Below are 23,748 nucleotides of genomic sequence, written 5' to 3'. Positions count from 1 at the left end.
TGTGCTGTTCATATAGAGCAGCAGCAAAAACTTAGCTTTAACTGAAAGTCTTGGCCTTATTATCAACTCTCTCTGCTTTGCCACAGTAACTTCATGATTCACAACCCAGTGAGAAAATGATTTTCCCCTGAGCTCTTATCTCAAAAAAGTAATTTAATACTATTTAATCAGAGATGTGTAAAAAAAATTATTTTTTTTTCACCACTGGATTTCACTCATCGCTCTCAAGTGAAGACAAACTAATTAATCTCTAATCCATGACAGGCTGTATTTTATTGAGATGAGGTCTCTTAAAATGATTCATTTCCTCCCAGCCCTCCCAAGTGAACCGCCGTGAAAAGGAGACAACAAATGCACAGATTCTAGTGAAACCTGAGCTCCTCGTCCTTTTCAGGGATAGCTGCCTGGTATTTCATCTTGTTGAATGTTGCTCTACTTTCATATATTTATAGCTCCGTTTCTTCATAAGCAGGCTTGTGATAATCAATGTTGCCTCACAGCAAGAACTCCATGTTTCGATTCAGCTGCTGAACTTTTGTTAAAACTTTAGTCACACTAATTAAAACTATTCAGAAACTGAAAACATCCTAGATGGGTTGAGACCAGACCTGCTGCGGATGTTCAAATGTGTTAGCCATGACAGCAAACTAACATTGTGGACATAATTAACTGTCTCACTGCCCAAGAAGAGCTTTAAGATTTTAATCTTGCACATTATGCAAACGTGTCACTCAAGTCTTGCACTAATATCTGCATTTTTAAGCTATTTTTCTCCTATTTTAATTGTTTTCTTATTTATTTCATATGAGAAGAAGACATTCCAACCAAAATGTTTATGTTTATATTTATTTATTTGGCAGACGCTTTTATCCAAAGCGACTTACAGTTTATAACCTATAGGGCATGTTGTGATCTGTGGGGGAAACCGGAGTACCCGGAGGAAACCCACCCATGCATGGGGAGAACACGCAACTCCACGCAGAAAGGCCACAGCCCAGTTTCAAACCTGCAACCTTCGTGCTGCGAGGCAACAGTGCTAACCACTGCACCACCATGCAGCCGCTGATGCTGAAATAACACTCCGACAGGAACTGCTATTCAAAATGCCAAGGAAGAACATTGTTGATATGACTAGAGTGTATAAACAGAAGGTGACTTGGACCTGGCTTACTTATTTCATGGCTTCTTTTTTGGACAGCAAACATAGATGGAAATAGATTCATTGCTATAAATTACCTTTTTTAGGATAATTTAAAGGTTAGAAACATGCTAAATGTCCTTGAAAACCAGTAAAACAGCACTATTGTTCTGGTTTCCAGACTATGGATGTAATACAACTAATGGTGAGCATGAGTAAAGTGGGCATAGATTTATTTGCTTATATAAATTAGCTGTACGTCCACGTTGGAAACCTTTTTTAAAGACTGTCTCTATTTTCTTTACTAATATCTCTGACAAGTACAAATAGTAAATAGCAGTGGCAGCTGGTGGTTTTTTATGGTGAGGTGCATTTCAACAGATGTTGTGCTGAAAAAGCATGCTTAGAGATTTGCATGCCCTGTTGCAGGAAGGTGTACTACCAGACTTGTCCTGTTTAATTCTGCACAGAGAGAGAGTCTGATTACTCACAGGCAGAGAGGCACATGAGGGGCGGGACTAGCCAGCTCAAAAATAACCAATCAGAAAAAAACAGAAATGCTGACTGTACCGTGCAACGCTGTAGTTTTTTAGTTGTAGTCAAAAATGGCTTCTGGCGACGGTGCAAACATCCCATTTTTTTTAGGAGAATAGCTTTTAGTGCTCCTCCTTGTTGTGGTTTTAAAGACATTCAAGTCATTTAGAACAGAGGAAAGAGCCGCAGTGAACTCCTCCGCTTTCGTGGTGTGTGACGTACGCTGCTCAGCGCTGATTGGCTCAGTTAGAATTCTCAGGGGGTGGGGTTATTAGAATAGGACAGTGGCCAGACTCTTTCTCTGTGCAGAATTAAACAGAGGAGGAGTCTGGCAGGCCAGGCTAGTGTAGTAGTAGAGCATGTAGGAGTAGGTGTACAAAGGTGCAACGAGTAGTGGGCTACCTCTTTAATATTAGCAGCTACGATGCCAACACAATAGGTGCAGCAGAATGCTAACAGTTACCATTCAGAAAGAGCAAGGTCACTGACATTAAGGATTTCAGTGAAGCTCTTTAATCAAAGGCCAAATGGCACCGCGGTCTTATTCCTTGGAATGGAACTGCTACTCACAATGCAGAAGCGCAGTGCAGCACCTGAAGAGAGGCGCCAGTCCTATCTCAAGCGGTAGCGCCGTGGCTGTTTACGACACTGCGGAGTACTTTACAACAGACATTACGACGCGGAACGGATTTACGGCACAAACCCAGCCGCAGTTTTGATAACTTGAAAGTACTACTGATCTTAAAATATTCAAATAAATAGCGTACTTCCCCATGTTTTATTAATTTGAGTCTCACAAAACACGACAGCAAGTCTGATCACGTATAAACAATAGAGTCACTTCCCGCTTTCTGTTCTCAAGTCCCGCGTGATGTTGTGACTATCACGCGACTTTCCAAGTAGCGCTCAGCGGCGCGTCCTGTGTGACCACTTGACTTCTCAAAATTAAGTGGTGCGATACTGCGCGGCGCGTCCGCCTCCGGTGTGCTCCGGGCGTAAATCTCTACAGATTCCATGACTTTCTGGTTCTTCAAAATAAAAAAACAACTCTGTGAACTGTGGAGAATTTCTGGTTCTGCCCTGACCTGAGCTGAGACTCCGCCATGCCGGATGTTCTTCTGCGCATGTTTTCGCGGTCACAATATCTTTGCATCTAAAGACTCTCCTATATTTTTTAATAGGAGGGGGATCCAGCATGCATGTGCCAGTTACAGTGTAGGGCTATGGTAAAGACTGCTGCGCCCAAAAAGAACAGGAAATACGTAACAGGACGATTTGGTCGCAGTAAAAGTGTGAAATAACGTTTTCAAACAACACTTAAATGCAGATTATATACAGTACTTAAAGTCTGTTTGACGAATAGATCATTTAATTTCATTTTCATGTATTTTTAAAATATTCTTCCTCCATAGAGACAGTGTCCTGCCCACGGCCAAAACCGCACAGATTAAATATCAGGCTTAATAAAGCAAATCATGGAAATCTCATAAATATTAGAACAAACTCAACTGAGCAGAAAACTAGAAAAATTAATTGTGGGTTGTTGAACATTAGATCTATTTTTTTCTAAGACTTTGTTAGTTAATGACTTGATTTGTGATAATCAGATCTCTTTGCTCTCTCTCACAGAATCCTGGCTGCAGCAAGAGGACTATGTTAGCTTAAACGAGTCGACTCCTTCTACTTATTTAAATAATCATATTGCTCGAAGTACAGGGCGAGGAGGAGGAGTAGCAACCATTTTTCATTTGGACTTATTAATCAGTCCCTTACCAATTAATAGCTACAGTTCGTTTGAACATCTTATTCTTAGTTTTCCTAATCCAGATGGCAAAACTGTAAAACCACTCTTGTTTGTAGTTTTATATCATCCACCAGGCCCTTACTCTGAGTTTTTGGATCAGATCTCTGATTTTTTATCTGATTTGGTGCTAAATACTGATAAGGTCATTGTAGTGGGGGATTTTAATCAGTTTTTTATAACTGAGTTCTCGAGACATGAAAGTAAATTTCACTATAGTCGGTCTCTATCTGACAACGCAGTTGCGTCTTTTAAATCAACTGTTCCATCTTTACTGTCCTCAGCATCTCAGAGGCATGTAGCAGAAGGCAATATTCTCAGTTCTAGCCCCTCACAAATTGATGCCTTAGTTCATCATGTTAATTCCTCTTTACGTGTGGCATTAGATGATGTAGCCCCTTTAAAAAAGAAGGTTTTCCCCTGTCACTGAGAACTGTGTGTCCAAGCTTCTCATGTGCAGCCGCCCTACTACATGCCCCCTTGACCCCATTCCAACTAAGCTGCTCCAAGCTATTGCTCCCACAGTAGCCGCAGCAGTCACACATGTGATCAATGCATCACTGACATCCGGTACATTTCCCATCTCTCTCAAGCATGCTCAGGTTAAACCGCTGCTAAAAAAAAACCATCTCTTCCTCCAAATCATGTGGAGAACTACCGACCTATCTCTCTCCTCCCTTTTCTGTCCAAAATCATTGAAAGGGTGGCTTTCAAGCAGATTACAGAATACCTCTCACAAAACTGTCTGCTTGACCCTTACCAATCTGGGTTCAAAAAGGGCCACTCCACTGAAACTGCTCTGTTAGCAGTGACTGAATCCTTAAAAGAAGCTAGAGCGACTGCCAAATCCTCAGTGCTCATTCTGCTTTACTTATCGGCTGCATTTGACACTGTCAACCATGGCTTCCTTTTGTCAACACTCTCTACCATGGGCATCACAGAGAAAGCACACGCCTGGTTTGAATCTTACCTCACAGGACGATCATTCAGCGTATCTTGGCTTGGACAGTCCTCTACCGTGCACCACCTTGCCACAGGAGTCCCCCAGGGCTCTGTACTAGGACCTCTTCTCTTTGCCATATACACCACCTCACTGGGTTAGATCATTCGGTCACATGGCTTCTCCTACCACTGCTATGCAGACGACACCCAGCTCTATCTGTCATTTCCACCGGACGACCACACTATCTCAGCACGAATATCAAACTGTCTCTCTGACATCTCAAAATGGATGAAATCCCACCATCTCCAACTCAACCTCTCTAAAACTGAACTACTTGTCATCCCAGCAAAACCATCCATTGAGCACAATATCTCAATCCAGAATGACTTCCTATCTCTGGCTCCTTCAAAGGCAGTTCGAAATCTGGGTGTTGTGATTGATGAACACCTGGCCTTTAAAGATCATGTTGCCTCTGTTGCCCGTTCATGCCGCTTTGCGCTGTACAATATACGTAAGATCAGACCATACCTAACACAACATGCCACCCAGCTCCTGGTGCAATCTACTGTCATCTCCCGCCTCGATTACTGCAATGCTCTTCTAACTGGTCTTCCAGGCTGTACTGTGAAACCTCTTCAAATGGTCCAGAACGCAGCGGCGCGTCTGGTCTTCAATCAGCCTAAAAGAGCACACGTCACCCCTCTGTTCATTGAGCTCCACTGGCTACCGCTAGCAGCACGCATCAAATTCAAATTGCTAACACTAGCATACAAAGTCCGAGACGGTACGGCTCCCATCTACCTGAATCCTCTTGCAAAGGCTTACGTCTCGGCCCGGCCGCTCCGGTCATCACAGGATTGTCGGCTAGCAGTGCCTACAACCACGCTCAGGACAATCCAGACTCTTCTCATGCATCGTTCCACAAATGTGGAATGACCTTCCTAACACTATCCGAACTGCGGCTTCCTTTTCTATTTTCAAGAAACTCCTGAAGACCCTGCTCTTCAGAGAGCATCTTCTTAACGCACCTTGTCTGCACCCGTCCCCCCTCTCTACTGCCCACTCCTTGTTCCCTACTCTCCATGACTGATGTCAATTTGTTGTTGTTACTATTGTTGTTAGCCTCAAGGGCAAAATGCCGATTATCACTTGTAAGTCGCTTTGGACAAAAGCGTCTGCTAAATACATAAACATAATTAGGGACAGGAAGTTGGCTCCCTGGTTTAACTCTCATTTACGAGCCTTAAAACAAAACTCTAGGAAATTGGAGAGAACATGGCACTCTACGCACCATGAGGAGGCCTACCTATCCTGGAAAAAATAGTCTTGTGCTTTATAAAAATGAGCTTCGACAAACTAGAACTGCTTATTTTTCAGCACTAATTGAGGAGAATAAGCACAATCCTAAATTTCTTTTCAGTACAGTTGCTAAACTTACACAGAATCATAGCTCTGAGCCATCTATTCCCTTAGCCCTCAGCAGCAATGACTTCATGGGATTTTTTACAAGTAAAATTAATTCTATTAGAAACAAAATCTTTAGCATCCTCCCTAATGTGATTTCTTCGTCCTCAGTAAGTGAGGCAGCATCAGAGGTGACTGTAGAACCTCATCTGTGCTTGAACCGTTTTGATCCAGTTGAGCTTTCAGAGTTATCAAAAATATTAGCTTCATCTAAACCTTCAACTTGCATTTTGGATCCAATCCCAACCAAATTATTTAAAGATGCATTTCCTTTGGTTACTGCCCCCATTCTAGATACAATCAATCTATCCTTAGTAAATGGGTATGTACCACAGGATTTTAAGGTTGCTGTAATCAAACCTTCATTTAAGAAGCCTTCTCTGGATCCAGATGACCCAATGAATTATAGACCAATATCTAACCTTCCATTTTTATCCAAAGTCCTGGAGAAAATAGTGGCCATCCAAGTATGTGAGCATTTAAACACTAATGCTCTGTTTGAGGAATTTCAGTCTGGTTTTAGAGAGTATCACAGCACTGAAACTGCGTTAGTGAGAGTTACAAATGATATTCTCATGGCCTCAGATAAGAATCTTGTGTCTGTTCTAGTCTTGTTAGATCTCAGTGCTGCCTTTGACACAGTTGATCACAATGTTCTTTTAGAAAGACTTGAACATGTTGTAGGGATCAAAGGAACAGCGTTAGGCTGGTTTAAATCCTACCTGTCTGACAGATTTCATTTTGTAAATGTACATGACAAATCGTCTGCATACTCCAGGGTTACCTGTGGAGTACCACAGGGTTCAGTGCTTGGACCAATTCTTTTTACTATATATATGCTCCCAATTGGTAAAATCATTAGACAGCATGGGATAAACTTCCACTGTTATGCTGACGATACTCAGTTATATTTATCCATTAACCCTGATGAACCTAATCGGTTGGGTACATTACAGGCTTGTCTTGAGAACATAAAAAATTAGATGACTCTAAACTTTTTGCTTTTAAATCAAGACAAGACGGAAGTTCTCATCTTTGGACCAGAAATCTAGAAAAGGAAATTGCTTAGCCAATCACCCGACCTGAATGGCATTACATTAATCTCCGAGAACAAAGTAAGGAACCTTGGTGTTATTTTTGACCAGGACATGTCATTCAAATCCCAGGTTAAACGGGTTTGTAGGATTTCCTTTTTCCACCTTCGGAATATTGCTAAGATTAGAAGCATCCTTTCCAGGAGTGAGGCTGAAAAACTAGTTCATGCATTTTTTACATCAAGACTGGATTACTGTAATTCATTACTCTCAGGAAGTCCACAGAATGTAGTTAAAAGTCTTCAGCTTGTCCAAAATGCTGCAGCTAGAGTTCTGATGAGAATTAAAAAGAGAGATCATATATTTCCTGTCTTAGCTTCCCTACATTGGCTACCTGTTAAATTCAGAATAGATTTTAAGATCCTTCTTCTCACATATGAAGCTCTTAATAATCAAGGTCCATCATACATCAGTAATCTGATTGTTCCATACGTTCCCAACCGAGCACTTCGCTCTCAGACTGAAGGTTTACTAGTGGTTCCCAGAATATCTAAAATTAGGATGGGAGGCAGATCTTTTAGTTATCAGGCTTCTCTCCTGTGGAACCAGCTCCCAGCTTTAGTCCGTGAGGCAGACACTTTGTCTACTTTTAAGAATAGGCTTAAAACATTTTTATTTGATAGGGCCTATGGTTAAAATCCGATGTTATCCTAAGCCTGGACAAGTGGGGGAGTAGAGGGAGGTGGAGTGTACAGTCGGTAAAGACGGCTCTCCCTTGCCCTGCCTCCAACATGCCTCCATCTAACTAGGATAGATTATCCAGAGTTGTCTCTGTAGTTATGCTGCTATAGGCTTAGACTGCTGGAGGACACACTGACCACTTTTCACACTCTACTGCTTTCTTCTACAATCTGCTCTTTAACTGTATTATTTCCTGCTATTTCAGCTGTTAACTTTACTTTCTCTCTAAGTGTTTTTCTCCCCAGAAGAAGCTACAATGATGCTGTGGTGGCCTCATGGAGGGGGCCATCGTCTAGCACACTGCTGCTAACCACTTAAACATTCTCTCTCTCCTGATAATAACTTTTTGCTTTCCTTGACGTTGGATGTGCTACTACTAGTTTATCCGTTTAATTATAGATCCACTAGGATAAATACAATAAAGTTTATCGTTCACCAAATAGAATATTTACTAAAAAATTACAATGTAACCATAGACACACTACTTTTTCTGTGTGTGTGTGTGTGTGTGTGTGTGTGTGTGTGTGTGTGTGTGTGTGTGTGTGTGTGTGTGTGTGTGTGTGTGTGTGTGTGTGTGTGTGTGTGTGTGTGTGTGTGTGTGTGTGTGCTCTGTCTTCTCCATCCCCAGTGAGTCGTGGAGGATGGCTGCTTATACTGAGCCAGGATCCTCTGGAGGTTTCTTCCTGTTATAAGGGAGTTTTCCTCTCCACTGTCGCTTTATGCTTGCTTAGTATGAGGATTGCTGTATAGTCACTGACACTCTTCAGTGACTTGATGCAATTTGCTGGGTTCCTTATATGGGAAACATTATCTCTGATTGGCTTAATGAACTGACCTGTATTGGAATGTTTATTATGTGAAGTTCCTTGAGACGACTCTTGTCGTGATTTGGCGCTTTTTAAATAAACTTGAATTGAAAATTGAATTCCTGTGAGACTGGTCAAAAACAATGAAATTGTCTTCCTCGTTCATGCTAATCTTACAGTCCTAATCTGTCCACGCCGAACCGACACATACCGACGCAGTTTAGGCTGGCTACTGTACGGCCACTCTGATTGGGTGAATTCTGTGGCCTTGGGTTGAACAAAATCCATAAATTAAGGGGTGTACACCAAATTTTGTTTGGACTGTGAAAAGTTAACCCTTTTGGAAAGATTGTGTGGTTTTCTAGCAACTGTTGGGCATCCATTTCATAGTAAATTTCACAAAATGTGATGCAATATTTTTATTTGTGTTTATTGGGTATTTGAACATTTTTATTGGAAACATCAGGGAGGGTTTAGCCTATTCAAACAAGTCATCCCTGGTCAGTATGATGACAATTAAAGACGGTTTGCATTAGCATTAGTACCTTCCAGATTTTATTCCATAATTTTATGCAGCATTTGATGACACAACATTCTTTCTGTTCAAATCAAAATCTGGTGATTTAAGTGTTTTTCTGTGACATTTGGTAACAAATAATGAGAAAACAAGCTAAGAATATTACCACTAAAACAATAAACAGCACACAAGGAAAGTACATCAGATTGTGCTTGTGTACGTTCAGTGGAAACATAAAAGGAACAATTGAGTGCCTTTCATAGCAGAAGACATTTTGCAATGTCCTCGGGGGAAAAGATGACACAACAGGGGAGTGGAGACACGAGTGTTTTGATTAGCTATACTAATTATCTTCAGACCGTTAGCAAGAAGAGAGAGCATTAAGTTAAATGGCCTGCTCCAAATTTTCTTTGTTTCAGCAACATAAATAGCTACCCGACGAATCAGATCTTCATCTAGATCCCTTTGTCCCTCTTTTTCATTCTGACTCAGCCCTAAATTCACTTCCTTTGAGGAGAGCAAAATGAGTCGAGATCTTGTTCATTCCAATGAAATCAGACAACATTAAATTGCTCTCGCATTGAATTAGCTCTTTGTTTGACGGGATTTCATCAGCACATGTAGAGGATGTCACTCACACACACACACACACACACACACACACACACATTCAAACATACAGGTATCTGCAGAGCATGCCACACTTAAATGGTAATTACAGGATATATTGTCACAAAGGATGCCTTCTGACAGAACACAAACAGGCCATATGCAGACTGGCCAGGTTTTAACAGGCTGAGAATAAATCAACATTTATTGTGCAACCAACGCTGGGAAAATATTTATCCTGCAGGACAAATGATGTGTGTGGTAAAGCAGCCATACTGGGAGAAGTAAATAAGGCAGCTTAACCGTTCTGGTGATGTTGTGTTCCCAGACATGTTCGAGGAGGACAGATGGAGGCAGTGAGACATGCAACCCTCATTGTTGTCACAGCCCAGGCAAAAAATAAAAACTGCCACAGATTTTAATTTAATGAAAACAAGCTCGGCCTGAGAAGTGCTCCATTGTATGTCCTGCAAGGATCTGACCATGAAGGATGACAGCTTTCCTACAAGGGCTGGCCTTTGAAATCCAATAAATGTTTGAAAAGATTTTATTCTTCCTTTCTATTTATATAACATCGTCATTCAAGTCGCTATTTACCTCATTGCCTTCACAGACTCTGTTTGTTTTTATTTTTATTTCATTATGGGTTTTTTTCTATCAGACAACCCATTGTGTTGCTCTGTGTTAGTCCAATGCTGAGGTCTAGCCGGTGGAATGAAAGGTCAGAAAGCAGACTCTATACATTTCATTTCAGTGAAACTGGAGCCACCCACACGAAACACTCTGCACTACATAATCAGCGTTGATGAGAAAAAATAAATAAATAAAAATAAAAAGCCATGCCATCTTTCATCTAACCTGAGAAACATCATCCCTTTCTCTTGGTACCTTGCCTGTGGCTCAGGCAGCTTGTTTCTTGTCTCTGAAATCACCTGAAAACCAACATGTTTTTCATGACGGATCATCAAAGCTGAAGGAGCTGAAAATGATTCAGTTATATTAATTCTCATGATTAGATTTGATGGGAAAACGCAAATGCATAAATTAAAGTTTTTATTCTAAGCATATCATCTATTTCCCATCAGAAAGTCTTTAGAGCTGCATAAGAACCTCAGCTCTTGGTGAAAATCACAAACAAAAGTTAAACATGGAGTGGTGCATTTTTGGGTGCCTGGTGCTTTTTCACCAAACATTGCCTTTCAAACAAGTGTTCTAAACCAATATCATCTTATGTTAAGGAATTATTGCTTTTGGGTTCAAATGTTGCATATATCCTTACAAACAGTCTCATGATTTTGCAAAATCTGGTGCAGTCTGATAGAGTATATATTATGAAATACTCTCAGCTACCACATCAAAGTTCTACCTCTATAAAAATGCAGGAGGTAAAGCTATTCTTGTGTGATCTGAATTTGGTAATCTGCGGCGGTAATCCTGAATCGGGTTAGTCATTGGAAATGTGCTTCCAGTGATAAGTCTAACAAAGATTGCTAACAAGCTGGTTTGACTCCAGTAGTTGATGCAAAGTTTGCAAAAAGGAAGTGGTGTGATCTAGGATTTGGTGTATGTGTTGGACATGAATCAATATTAATCAAAAATCTATTAAATCTACTGCGTTATAGCCCATTTTTTGTGTCCGGTAATCTCCAAAGGCTACCTGGATTTATCTTTGAACCGACTGGAGTTTCGGCACTGAGAAGTTCTTGTAAAATCTTGTCTGAGACAAGAGAGCCTGTATGGCTGAATTTCTGCTGATTAATGTAATGATCTGTTTTCATGTAGCGCTTTCTAGAGGTCGACAACCCCCCAAGGTGCTTTACAACTAACCAATTAATAGTAAATGCATTGAAACCACTATTACTCTGCTTTCAAATATTTTTGAAAAATCTCAGACATCTTGAATGGTTCAGGATTCTTGGTGATGAGAAATATGCACATAAATCTATTCGGCACCTACAAGATTGCAATAAAGGGTTTAAGCTCTGGCAGCCATCTTGAACTTACTTGACTCCAAAAGTAAATCCCTACAGATATTTGTGTATTGATTACTTTTTCAGAGTTTCTATTCAATAGTTCACGAGACAGTTTGCCAACGGAAATGGCCGACTCCAGCAGTAAATAGCTGACTCACATTCAAAGTTTGAAAAGAAATATCTGATGCAATCAGTTAGGCCTTGGGGTGCATAGTAGTAATGGTTTTCAGCAACCAACACGTTTAATTTTAGCTCATTATAAGTCAAATGTACTGACTTAGAGCTGGGAATGCACAATATTGGCTTTTTTACCGATATACTGAAATGGTCTGACTCCTAGTTATCTATACCAGTTTGAACTGATACCAATCTACACTGCCCGGCCAAAAAAAATTGTCGCTACCTGGATTTAACTAAGCAAACGGGTACGAGTCTCCTATTGGATAATTACTGCATGGGTGATTATCTTTCACCTGGCAACACATTGTTTAACCCAAATAATGCAATGAGTTGCTTCTCATTTCTTAAACAACCATGTGGAAAGACACTTCAGGTGGTCGTGGCAAAGATGTTGGTCTGTTTGAGAAGGGTCAGATCATTGGCATGCATCAAGCAGAGAAAACATCAAAGGAGATGCAGAAACGACTAAAACTGGGTTAAGAGCTATCCAACGCATCATTAAAACCTGGTCTGACGAGTCCAGATGGATCCTGTTCCAGAGTGATGGTGCATCAGGGTAAGAAGAGAGGCAGATGGAGTGATACACCCATCATGCCTAGTGCTTACTGTACAAGCCTGTGGTGGCAGTGCTATGATCTGGGCTTGCTGCAGTTGGTCAGGTCTAGATTCAGCAACAGGATGTGCTCCAAGAATGAGGTCAGCTGACTATACTGAATGACCAGGTTACTCCATCTTCCCTGATGGCACGGGCATATTCCAAGATGACAATGCCAGGATTCGTCGAGCTCAAATAGTGAAAGAGCGGTTCAGGGAGCACGAGACATCATTTTCACACATGGATCGGCCACCACAGAGTCCAGACCTTAACCACAGAGAGAATCTTTGGGATGTGCTGGAGAAGTCTTTGTGCAGCGGTCAGACTCTACCATCATCTATGCAAGATCTGGGTGAAACATCAGTGCCACACTGGATGGAAACAAATCTTGTAACACTGCAGAAGCTTATTGAAACAATGCCACAGCGAATGTGTACCATATTCAAAGCTAAAGATGGGCCAGTGTAATAGTATGTGTGACTTTCTTATTGGTCGCGACTTTGTTTTTGGCCGGGCAGTGTACGCTGTTTCCCCCTCTCATAGGAAAGGGAAAAACTAAAACATTTTAGGTCACTAACATCCGATTTATCTCCTATCATGCATGCTTAATTTTAAAATATTTTCTGTGCAAAATGACATCTACTTCAATTTAAGTTAGTAACAGGAAAAGTGTCATGTTGATTTTGGCTCCAGCGGCAGCTGAGTCTCATTCTTTCAAAGCATGACGCTAAGATGTGTTTGTTAGTTAGTAATGCATTTTTTTCTGTTTCTGTATATGGCAGCTATGGTGATAAAACATTGAAAAATATCTTCAGATATGAAAAGCAAGCTATGGGTGAAGGTTTTTATTTTAGTTGTTTGCTAGCTTCCTAGCTACACATAGCTACATGCTGTGGAGACAGTGTTTATTCACTACACAGGGTAAAGTTCAACTTCACACGTTGTTCCAAATAAATTAAAATATCTCAGAAACATTCTATAAGATCTGCCATATCAGGACATTTAGAGAGAGGGGAGAATTAGCTGAAAGGATGATGTTTAACAAGTGCATCATTCGTAAATGTTGGGTCATTGAAGACTGAAAACCGATACTGATATTTTCCAATATTAATGCCAATATCAGCCAATATTAATGGTAGACCGATAACATCGGACATCTTATAGTATTTTTTTATGTTTGCTAATGTTGATTACCTCTGGCAGCCATCTTGAATCAGACTCAAACCTAAGCAGTTATAGATGTTCTAAAAGTTTGGTTAAAATTTGTTCAGTGATTTTGCTAAAACACACATGCACACACACACACACACACACACACACACACACACACACACACACACACACACACACACTGTTACCCACCTTTCGGTAGCTAGAGATATCACCAAGTTGATTCTTAGTATTTCCCATAAGAAGTCATACACAACTGTTGGAGCTTTAGCAGTGTTTACCGCTTTCTTGGTAAAGATCACAGACGGCGATGCAGATCAGGGGAGTCTCAGAGGGAACCTCAGTCTCAACAATAGTAACACATGCACATTCAAAGTTTTTTTTATGCAGAGGTGCTGTTAGTGCCTAACAGGCAGACTGTTTGTTAATTTAGTGGCATCGCTTAATTTTTTTTGAGACTTTTGTCTTCCTTTTTTTTTTACATAAAGAAGCATCAGTTTGTTTTCTAAGTGGGATTTATAAAAAATAAAATCACTGGTGTTTGTTCGAGTTTCCCAAGTTTCCATCTGAGTTGTTTGTCACTTTTCTGTGTCAGACTGGCTAACGGAGCCTTATTCTCTGGAGGGCTTGTTTGCAGTTATCTGGGAAGACATACAGATGTTATTTGGATTATTTTTAAATAACTGCGGTTCAACATTTGCTCGAACGGGTTGTGGAAGTCACAAGATTGACGCTGTCACCCTATAGCAGGAAGACTTGTTGGACTGTTTGATTGTGACTGATTGCTGGTTGGTGCTGGAGGGATTCAGGAAGCGCTATGTGCAAGATGGTTTACTGGTGACGATACGTTCCACAAGAAGGCAACACTTTGCAGGCTGCAGTAAGAGGGAGCAATGATGCAAACAAGTATGGAGGCCGCTGGGGTTGATGAATGGAGGAAGGGTCAAGGGTTCATGGAGAAAACACACAACTGAGCTGTTTTTATATTGCAATTCTTGTTACTGTGGAAATATCATGACTATGATGATTGTAACTTGCAGTGTAAATGATACAGAGCAGCATCTGTCATATCGTCAAATCAGTGACCTTTTTGCTAAGTAAGAGACCGTATTTCGCTTCTGTGCTCTAGATTAATATCTGGATTTGGAACACTTAGTTTGGTGCTCTTTTGGAGAATGTCTCATTACTCGCATAATTATGCTGTTTTTTCATTTGGTCAAAACAACAAGGGAAGATTAATCTTAAAATGTCCTGCTTAGACAACCAAAACGAGAATTTATTTTATGTTTTGTGCTCATCTTCTTAAACACTTTATTGCTTTTTAATGAATGTGCTGCCATGGCTTTCTTTTGCAGAGGCAGAATCTTAAGAGAATAAAAGCTTTCTTCATGGATTTTTTTCCATATTCGTGTTATTATTCCACTGTACATGTCAAAGGACTCAGAAACACCTCAATTCCAATCATTGTGACCATAAAAAAAATCTCTGTGTATATTTACACACCAGAGAGACTCATCTAATTGAATCCATTTCCTTCGCAGATGATGGCTTCACCTTTCTGTCACAGTGAATATTGTCGGATTTCCATGCTGTGGAAATACGGTTTTATTTCCTGGCTTATCTTCTCGGCTTCCTCCGACTCCTCTGTTCTTGGTTCTCTCGGTATCTCTCAGCCTGTTTCTCCCTCTCTGACTATCTCGCTGACATTACCACCACAAGCAGAGAAATGATGGTAATTGGCCATTTTGGGCTTGGACAGCTGCCAACATGAAAGCAAAAGTGGCTTCGGCTCTGAGTGCTGGGCTATAACCTCTTCAACACGTTCCCCCTGTAATAACCACAATACCTCCATTTTCACACGTTCTCTGCTGCATTATCAGAACCACGCATTAAAATATGAATGTGCAACAAGGTAAATGGGTACGATTAAACAAAAACACTTCTGAGCTGTTTTTATGAGTAATTATTTAGATTTAAGAGCTGTAACAGTTCCACCTAAAAAATTATTATTGTAGAGTTTATTTTCACTATTTGAATAAAGTAAACCACAATCCAAAAACGTGCATGTTAGGTTGTTTGGACGATCGAAGACGTAATTAAGCCCTCTGTTGAGAAGATGGAACTTCTAAACAGTTTAATCAAACAAAGAAACTTTCAACACTTTACGTCCCCAAAGTGATCATGTTCAAAGTGGTGGGGTGTTCTGTGTTAAAGTGCAATAGTTACCTGAATGGCCTCTTCATTTAGTGTTTGCATTCAACAAGGTGATGAACTAACAGTCAGCTAGTCTAACAAAGTCAGTTACTGTCCCCCTAAGTAAACCCAATCTCCTAAATCCAACATAGGTTCAGGCAATATCCAGTGGTGTGTCCGGATCTTTTAAAATGGGGTGGTCCAGGTGAGGCACTACTTTGTGCATGGGTGGCACCAATGGTTATGCTTTTTTTTTACCCCAAGCCTTTTGTGGACAATGAAAAGCTTATTTAAAGGGAATTCAGTGTGGTGGCACCTGGGGTGGCCAATCAATTCATTTCAATTCAATTCAAAAATACTGTATTAATCCCAGAGGGAAATTGATTGCTGTAGTACAGGCGTGGGGAACCCTGGTCCGTCGAGGGCCGCTATCCAGCATATCTTAGTTTCAACCCTGCTTCAACACACCTGATTTCAATCAGCAGGTGATTAACAGCCTTCTGCAGAGCCTGATGAGCTGCAGCACAGTTGAATCAGAAGTGTTGGAGCAAAGACATGCAGGATACCGGCCCTCGAGGACCAGGGTTCCCCACGCCTGCTGTAGTAGCTCAGAATAATAATAATAATCAAGTCATCAAATAGTTATTGTATATTACAATGGCTGTTGGCAGGAAGGATCTCCAGTAGCGGTCAGTGTTGCAGCAAAACTGAAGAAGCCTCTGACTGAAGACACTCTTCCGTTGTCGGACAGTCTTGTGAAGAGAATGCTCAGGGTTGTCCATCATTTTCTTGATTCTCTGGAGAATCCTTCTTTGCATTATCTCCTCCAGCGGTTCCACAGTCGTCCCCAGAACAGAACCAGCCTTTTTTATTAGGCTGTTGAGCCTTTTCAGGTCCCTGCTTCTGATGCTGTTACCCCAACAGACGATGGCTGAAGAGATTACACTCTCAACAACAGACTTGTAGAAGATCTGCAGCATCTTGCTACAGACATTGAAGGACCTAAGCGTCCTCAAGAAGTGCAGTCTGCTGTGTCCCTTCTTGTAAATGGCTTCGCTGTTCTTTCTCCAGTCCAGTCTGTTGTCCAGGTGAACTCCAAGGTATTTGTATTCCTCAACCACCTCCACTTCTTCTCCCATGATGGAAACAGTGTTTGACTCCACCCTGTTTCTTCTGAAGTCTAAAATCATCTCCTTTGTTTTGTTCACATTCAAGGTCAGATGATTGTTTCCACACCATGCCACAAAGCGCTCCACCAGCTCTCTGTACTCAGCTTCCTGTCCATCTCTGATACACCCGACAACTGCAGAGTCATCTGAGTATTTCTGTAGATGACAGGTCTCTGATTTGTACTGGAAGTCTGAGGTGTACAGGGTGAAAAGGAACGGTGAGAGTACAGTCCCCTGTGGTGCTCCAATGTTACTGATCGCCTGGTTTGATGTGCAGTTCTTCAGCCTCACAAACTGTGGTCTGTTTGTCAGGTAGTCTTTAATCCAGGCAATAGTTGAGGCCCCCACCTGTGTCTTCTGGAGTTTCTGGCAAAGTACGTCAGGCTGAAATGTGTTAAATGCATCGGAGAAATCAAAGAACATGACCCTGACAGTGCTGCCTGCTTTGTCCAGATGACAGTGGATTGGTTGAAGCAGCTGGATGATGGCATCTTCAACTCCAACTCCATGGCGATAAGCAAACTGCAGCGGGTCCTGATATGTTCTAGTTTGCTTATTCAGGTGGACCAACAGGAGTCTCTCCAGGACCTTCATTATGTGGGATGTCAGGGCAACCGGTCTGTAGTCGTCATTGACTGATGGGCAAGTTTTCTTTGGAACTGGAACAAGGCAGGATGTCTTCCGCAGGACTGGAACCTTCTCCTGGGCCAGGCTGAGGTTGAAGAGGTGCTGCAGAATCCCACAGAGCTGCTCTCCACAGGCCTTCAGTACTCTGGGGCTGACACCATCTGGACTTGCAGCCTTGTTCCTGTTCAGTCTCTCCAGCTGCCTCTTCACCTGACTTCTAGAGACAGATAGGTGGGAGGGGGAGGTAAATGGGGCAGCAGCATCTCCTGACTTGGTTGAAGACAGATTTATAGAACCAGAAGAGTCCATGACTGCGTTAGAGGACAAAAAAGCTGGCATGTGACAGGAAAATGTTGGATCAGAGGAGGATGAGATGTCTGATTGGCTGGGGACAGGCGAGGAGGATGCTGGGTTTGTTCCTGAACTGAACCTATTGAAGAACTTGTTCAGTTCATTGGCTGTGTCCAGGCTGCCATCTGTGCAATCCTTCCTCTGCTTGAAGCCTGTGATCTTCTTCATCCCTGACCAGACATCTCTGATATTGTTCCTCTGTAGTTCGTTCTCCAGCTTCTTCCTGTATGCCTCCTTGCTGTCTCTGATCTTGATCTTCAGTTGTTTCTGTATACTCCTCAATAATTCCCTGTCTCCCTTCTTGGCGGCTCTTTTTTTTTTCATTTAGCAGATTCTTCAGTTCACTGGTGATCCAGGGTTTGTTACTAGCTAAGCATTTCACTGTTCTGGTGGGTATGATGTTGTACACACCGAAGTTTATATAGTCAGTGACACATCCAGTCATGGCATTGATGTCCTCTTCATATCCTTGGTAGAGAGTCATCCAATCTGTGGTCTCAAAACAACCATGCAGGGCTTCTTCAGCATCCTGTGACCATTTTCTAATAGTTCTTCTTGTCACAGGTTGCCTCTGAACAAGTGGTTTGTATTTTGAGCAGAGAAAAACAAGATTGTGATCTGATTGTCCCAGAGGAGGTCGTGTTTTGGACATGTATGCATTCTTTACATTTGCATAACACAAATCCAATGTCTTGTTTTCTCTGGTGGAGCAGCTGACAAACTGTTTAAATGTTGGAAGTGTAGCAGAGAGTAAGGCATTATTAAAATCACCAGATAAAGCGACAAATGCATTGGGGTGCTGGGTTTGTAGCTTAGCAACAGCGGAACTGATGGCATCACATGCATTTTCAGCAATGGCTGAATGTGGAATATAAATGGTTGCCAAGACAACACTGGTGAACTCTCTTGGCAAATAATATGGTGACAACTTACTGCCAAGAGTTCAACATCTGGGCTGCAGAGACGACATTTCACTGAAACATGACCTGGATGGCACCATCTGTTGTTGACAAGCACTGCCACTCCACCTCCTTTTCTTTTCCCGCTCCTCTTCAGATCTCTGTCTGCTCGTACAGTCAAGCATCTTGGCAGAGAGACGCTGGAACCGGGGATATGGTCCTGCAGCCACGTCTCGGTGAAACACATAACACTGCACTGCCGAAACTCTGGCTGAGTCCTTGCAAGAGCTTCGAGTTCCTCCATCTTGTTAGCCAGTGATCTCACATTGCCCATTATGGTTGATGGAAGAAATGGTTTGAATTTCCTTTTTCTCTGTCTCCGTCTTTGATCCCGCTCTGCACCCACGCTTCTTGCGTTGTAGATCATTTAGAATTTGTGGCTTCAATGTTAATTAGCTGCTCCCAATTGTAAACCAGCTTGTTGCCATGGTTACACATCATAGCAAATGCTCAAAAAGTGAAAAAAGTAAAAAAAAACAGCAGTAAAAATCCTTCAAGCTTCACATCACCAGAAACAGAAAAGTAAAATGTAAAAAAAAAACTGTTTTTCTTGAGAAACTAGAAGAAAAAATGTCCAAGAAAAGGCTAAACTTACACATAGTCAACAGAGCTACTCCAACATGCAGCCACCCAAAGCAGCGCAGTTCCGGAATCAGATTCCTAGAGTGGCATTTGCTACCCCAGGCCACTCCCTGGACACGCCCCTGGCAATATCACACAAATAAACCTGTTTTATACTATTGATAGGGCAAAAAAAATTAAGATGTTTCTGATTTGATCACTGCATGCACCAGGCTATGGTGCTACAATTTACTACTTCCTGTCCTTGTAAATAACCGTATAATTACAAGTAAATCCTACTTACCTATTTTTATGATCTGGCTTTTAACTCTGTGGGTTGTTTATGCTCAGTGGGTACGGAAATTATTCAGACACCCATCAATTTTTTACTCTTTCAATGTAATATTACAGCCAACCCTAACCCTTTTCTAAAATTAATTCAATTAATTTTGTCCTTATTAATGTACACACAGCAACCCATATTGACATAAAAACACAGAATTTTAGAAATTTATGCTGATTCATAACAAAATGAAAAACTGAAATGTCACTTTTTCCTAATTATTCAGACCCTTTGCTGTGACACTCATATATTTAAAGTGAAAATGTGTAGTTTTTACCATTAATCTCAGAAAATGTCATTGAAATGTTGTAAATTAATTAAAAGATACCCAGTTGTTGAAAAATATTGGTGGTTTCATAACATAACCATAAAAACTGGGTCTAAAATACATGGGAGCGGGTCTAAATCTCTGGGTGATGCCGTATTGGATGCCATGTTTTCTTCTAAGGAAACCCATGTGGACAGAATGCATTTACTGATTTGTAACAAATGGTTACAAAACTTTCTGCATGAAAAAACATTGTTTTACACATTTACCTCTTCACTCATTGCAAGTGATGAAAGGAAATCTGATGTTCGTGTTGTTTTACTGGAGGTTGCACTCCCAAGGATTTTTGACCCTAATGGTCATCCGTTGGTAAGGTCTTACTTGAACACAAAAAATAATGCTTGCTTGTAATGATTTAAGTATACTGCCCCCTATTGCCGATTAAAATACACACTGTCACTGCTTTCCATTTCTTCTGATCATCCTTGAGATGGTCCTAAACCTTCATTGGGGTCCAGCTGTGTTTGATTATATTGATTGGACTTGATTAAGAAAGCCATGACGTTACAGCTCAAATGCATGTCAGAGCAAGTGAGAATCATGAGGTCAAAGGAACTAAAGAGCTCAGAGACTGAATTGTGGTAAGGCACAGATCTGTCCAAGGTTACACAAAAAATATGCTGCACTTAAGGTTCATAAGAGCACAGTGGCCTCTATAATCCTCACATGGAAGATGTTCGGGACGACCAGAACCCTTCCTAGAGCAGGCTGTCTGGCCAAACTGAGCTACTGTGGGACAAGAGCTTTGGTGAGAAGTAAAGAAGAACCCAAAGATCACTGTGGCTGAGCTCTAGAAATGCAGTCAGGAGATGGGAAAAAGTTGTAGAAAGTCAACCATCACTGCAGCCCTCCACCAGCCAGGGCTTTATGGCAGAGTGGCCCGTCAAAAACCTCTCCTCAGTGCAAGGCACATGAAAGCCCTCATGGAGATGCTAAAAGACATCTGAAGGACCCCGAGATGGTGAGAAATAAGATTCTCGGGTCTGATGAGACAAGATAGAACTTTATGGCCTTAATTCTAAGCTGTATGTGTGGATAAAACCAGGCACTGCTCATCACTTGTCCGATACAGTCCCCACAATGAAGCATGGCGGTGGCAGCATCTGTGGAGATGTTTTTCAGCTGCAAGCACAGGACAACTGGTTGCGATCAAGGGAACAATGAGCGTGGCCAAATTCAACAATATCCTGGACAAGAATTTTCTCCGGAGTGCTCAGGACCTCAGAATGGGTGGGTTAAGCTTGTTTTATGCTTGACGCATTCACTTTACGCTTGGTGAAGCGGCTCGCGGATGGACCGCGCTTCACAACTTGCAGCGTTTATGGTTCATGCGGCTTGTCTCTGCAGTGAGCCAATATTCTCCCAAACTGAATGGGGCAGCATGGAGCTCTACAGCATGCATCCAACACTACACCATAGTAGAAGTAGAAATTACTGTTTATAACATGGCATTCCAGCATTTGTAACAGCATCCTCGTCTTTTCCGACAGGGTTAGGGTTAGGGATGAGCGAGTACACCAATATCTGTATTTGTATCTGTATGTGTTCAACCATCTAAATTATCTGTATCTGTATCTGTACTTGGAGTGGGCATCGCCTAACCCGGATGTGGGTGTAGTTTAACCGGAAGTGGGTGTGGTTTACATCAAAACGTTATTTTAAAGAGCAGGTAAAGTGTGCCTCAGAGTCCTTCTCCACCCACATATCAATTTTAAAAACTGCAACATTAGCAGGCGTTGCCTGGCGGACCGAGAGGGTTGAGCCGCGGCAGCGACGAAGACGATGGGTAACAAGACGACGCTAGCTCCCTTCACTCTGAGCAGTCATTAGAAGTGGAGGACGTTTCTCTCCCTCCTTACCCAGACACTCGAGAAGAAAGGAACCAAGTCTGTTTGGAGGAGACAAGCGGACCTTAGCCTTGTTTTGAGCTTGTGAGTTGCCTGAAACTACCGGAACCGACCCAACAGAACCAGCTCTGAATGGTAAATAGCCGTTAGCCATAGCAGTAGATTAGCTGCAGGGTTTGGCTCCACGGTCCTAGAGAGCTAGTATTCAGCATGTTTTAGAGGTTTATCTGCTTCAACACACCGGGATTTAATCAGCAACAAATAGCTGAGCTGCTTAACAGCTAATCTAACCTGTTAAAGCAGGAAAACCACTGAAACATGCTGGATAGCAGCTCTCCAGGAGCCCTGGGCTCAAGTTACAGTCTGCTGCATAGAAAGTTATGAAAATACCCCATGAGAAAATTATTCTGTAATGTGTTCATTTATGTTACACAATCCCAAACAGCCCTCTAAAATTGCCCTGATTTCATTATTTATTCACTAATACCAGCTGCTCTCTTGGTCGTAGGTGATCCTCTGGTGTCTGCAGGTGGTCTCTGCTGGTGTGGTAAGGATCAGGAGCTTCCAGAAGAATGTGCCTTTCAATGACTCTTTCCTCTGAACAGTTATTTGTTATATTAATTAAATAAATCTCAATTTATATATTCCCTGTTCATGTCCATAAATACTTAAACATGCTTGAAATTAAAACGAGCTTTTAACAGTGAGGTGCTAGTTTAATTCATCACAATAGAGCTAGTTAAACATGCAACAATGTGATAATTCAATTAATGTAATTTATAAATATCCATTAAAATATCAAAACTGGAATCAAAATGAGACATTTGGCAGCACAAAAAACTTGTCAAACACAATATTTATTATAATTGTAGGCAGACAGGAGACAGAGCTGATGAAGGTTCTTAGTCACTGAAGGATGGCTGAAGGCTTTCCAGGAACAGGAGATGTGGTGTTGTCTCTTCCCTCTCTATTCTGCCAGATGAGCTGATAGGTTACAGGTGTGTGAGGACATCCTCATGCTGTCATAACCAGATGACAGGAGTTATCAGGTGATCAGCCAGGCTAATGATTAGATGCAGAAAGAAAACAAATCCAGGACATTGTACAGCAAAAACAATAATCTGTGGTGTTGCTCACCTTATGTGCTCTTATAGAGTATTAACGTGTGCCTGCCTCATGGTGTGGAGTCCATATTTTGCTGAGTGTCCTGCAATAATGCAGGTTATTAGTTAATTTACTTTTGATAGCAAAGAACAAAATATTTAATGTAAAAGTTATTTACCAGGTGAATCAGCTCACACGTCACCACCAAGTGTCACAGGGCCAGAATCAGTAGCCTCCTTCATGATGTTATGATGTAATCACATACTTATTTAATTGTTAATATCTTAAAAATTCTGAAATGTTTAAATTTTTTTTACCTTGAACAGTTCACTGAGCTTGCACTGTCACTGAGGTGGAAGCTGGAATCAACAGCAGACACCTCACATCTTGGTCATTTCAGGGGTGTGGACGCTGCACTGGGACTTTCTGGAAGATGAATTTCCGTCATGGTCCCGGTGTCACCAGACACACTGAGGCTGGGAGCTCTATTCTGGCTGGCTATGTAAAAAACAAAGAAGCAGCACATTTATAAATGTTTAAAAGAGCATAAAATCACGTGTAACAATAATCTGTAAAACAAATTAAAACTAGAAGGTGATAATAAAATGTTTACATAGACGATTATTAAAAATAGTTCACCTTTGCTACAGGTAAGGCTTCACGTCTGCCTGGACGAGTGCATTCTTGCAGACTACTGAATCAGTCTGACAGCCAGTGTCTTGGGTAGATTTAGCCTGAAAAAAAATAGAAGCACATTGTTG

General features: G+C 41.4%; 1 long non-coding RNA gene across 1 annotated transcript; it reads right to left on the bottom strand.

Moving 5' to 3' along the window:
* Positions 1-22,959: 22,959 nt before the first annotated feature.
* LOC129161924 (uncharacterized) lies at positions 22,960-23,484 on the bottom strand. The gene is made up of 3 exons (XR_011521242.1): positions 23,305-23,484; positions 23,166-23,223; positions 22,960-23,090 (listed from the first exon to the last, which is right to left on the bottom strand). It is a non-coding gene; the product is annotated as an uncharacterized lncRNA (long non-coding RNA).
* Between the last annotated feature and the right edge of the window lie 264 nt (positions 23,485-23,748).

The sequence above is a fragment of the Nothobranchius furzeri genome, chromosome 1 (assembly GCF_043380555.1).
Source record: "Nothobranchius furzeri strain GRZ-AD chromosome 1, NfurGRZ-RIMD1, whole genome shotgun sequence".
NCBI classification, from domain to species: domain Eukaryota; kingdom Metazoa; phylum Chordata; class Actinopteri; order Cyprinodontiformes; family Nothobranchiidae; genus Nothobranchius; species Nothobranchius furzeri.
Note: the sequence above shows the minus strand (reverse complement) of the source record. Positions and strands in the feature narration are given on the sequence as shown.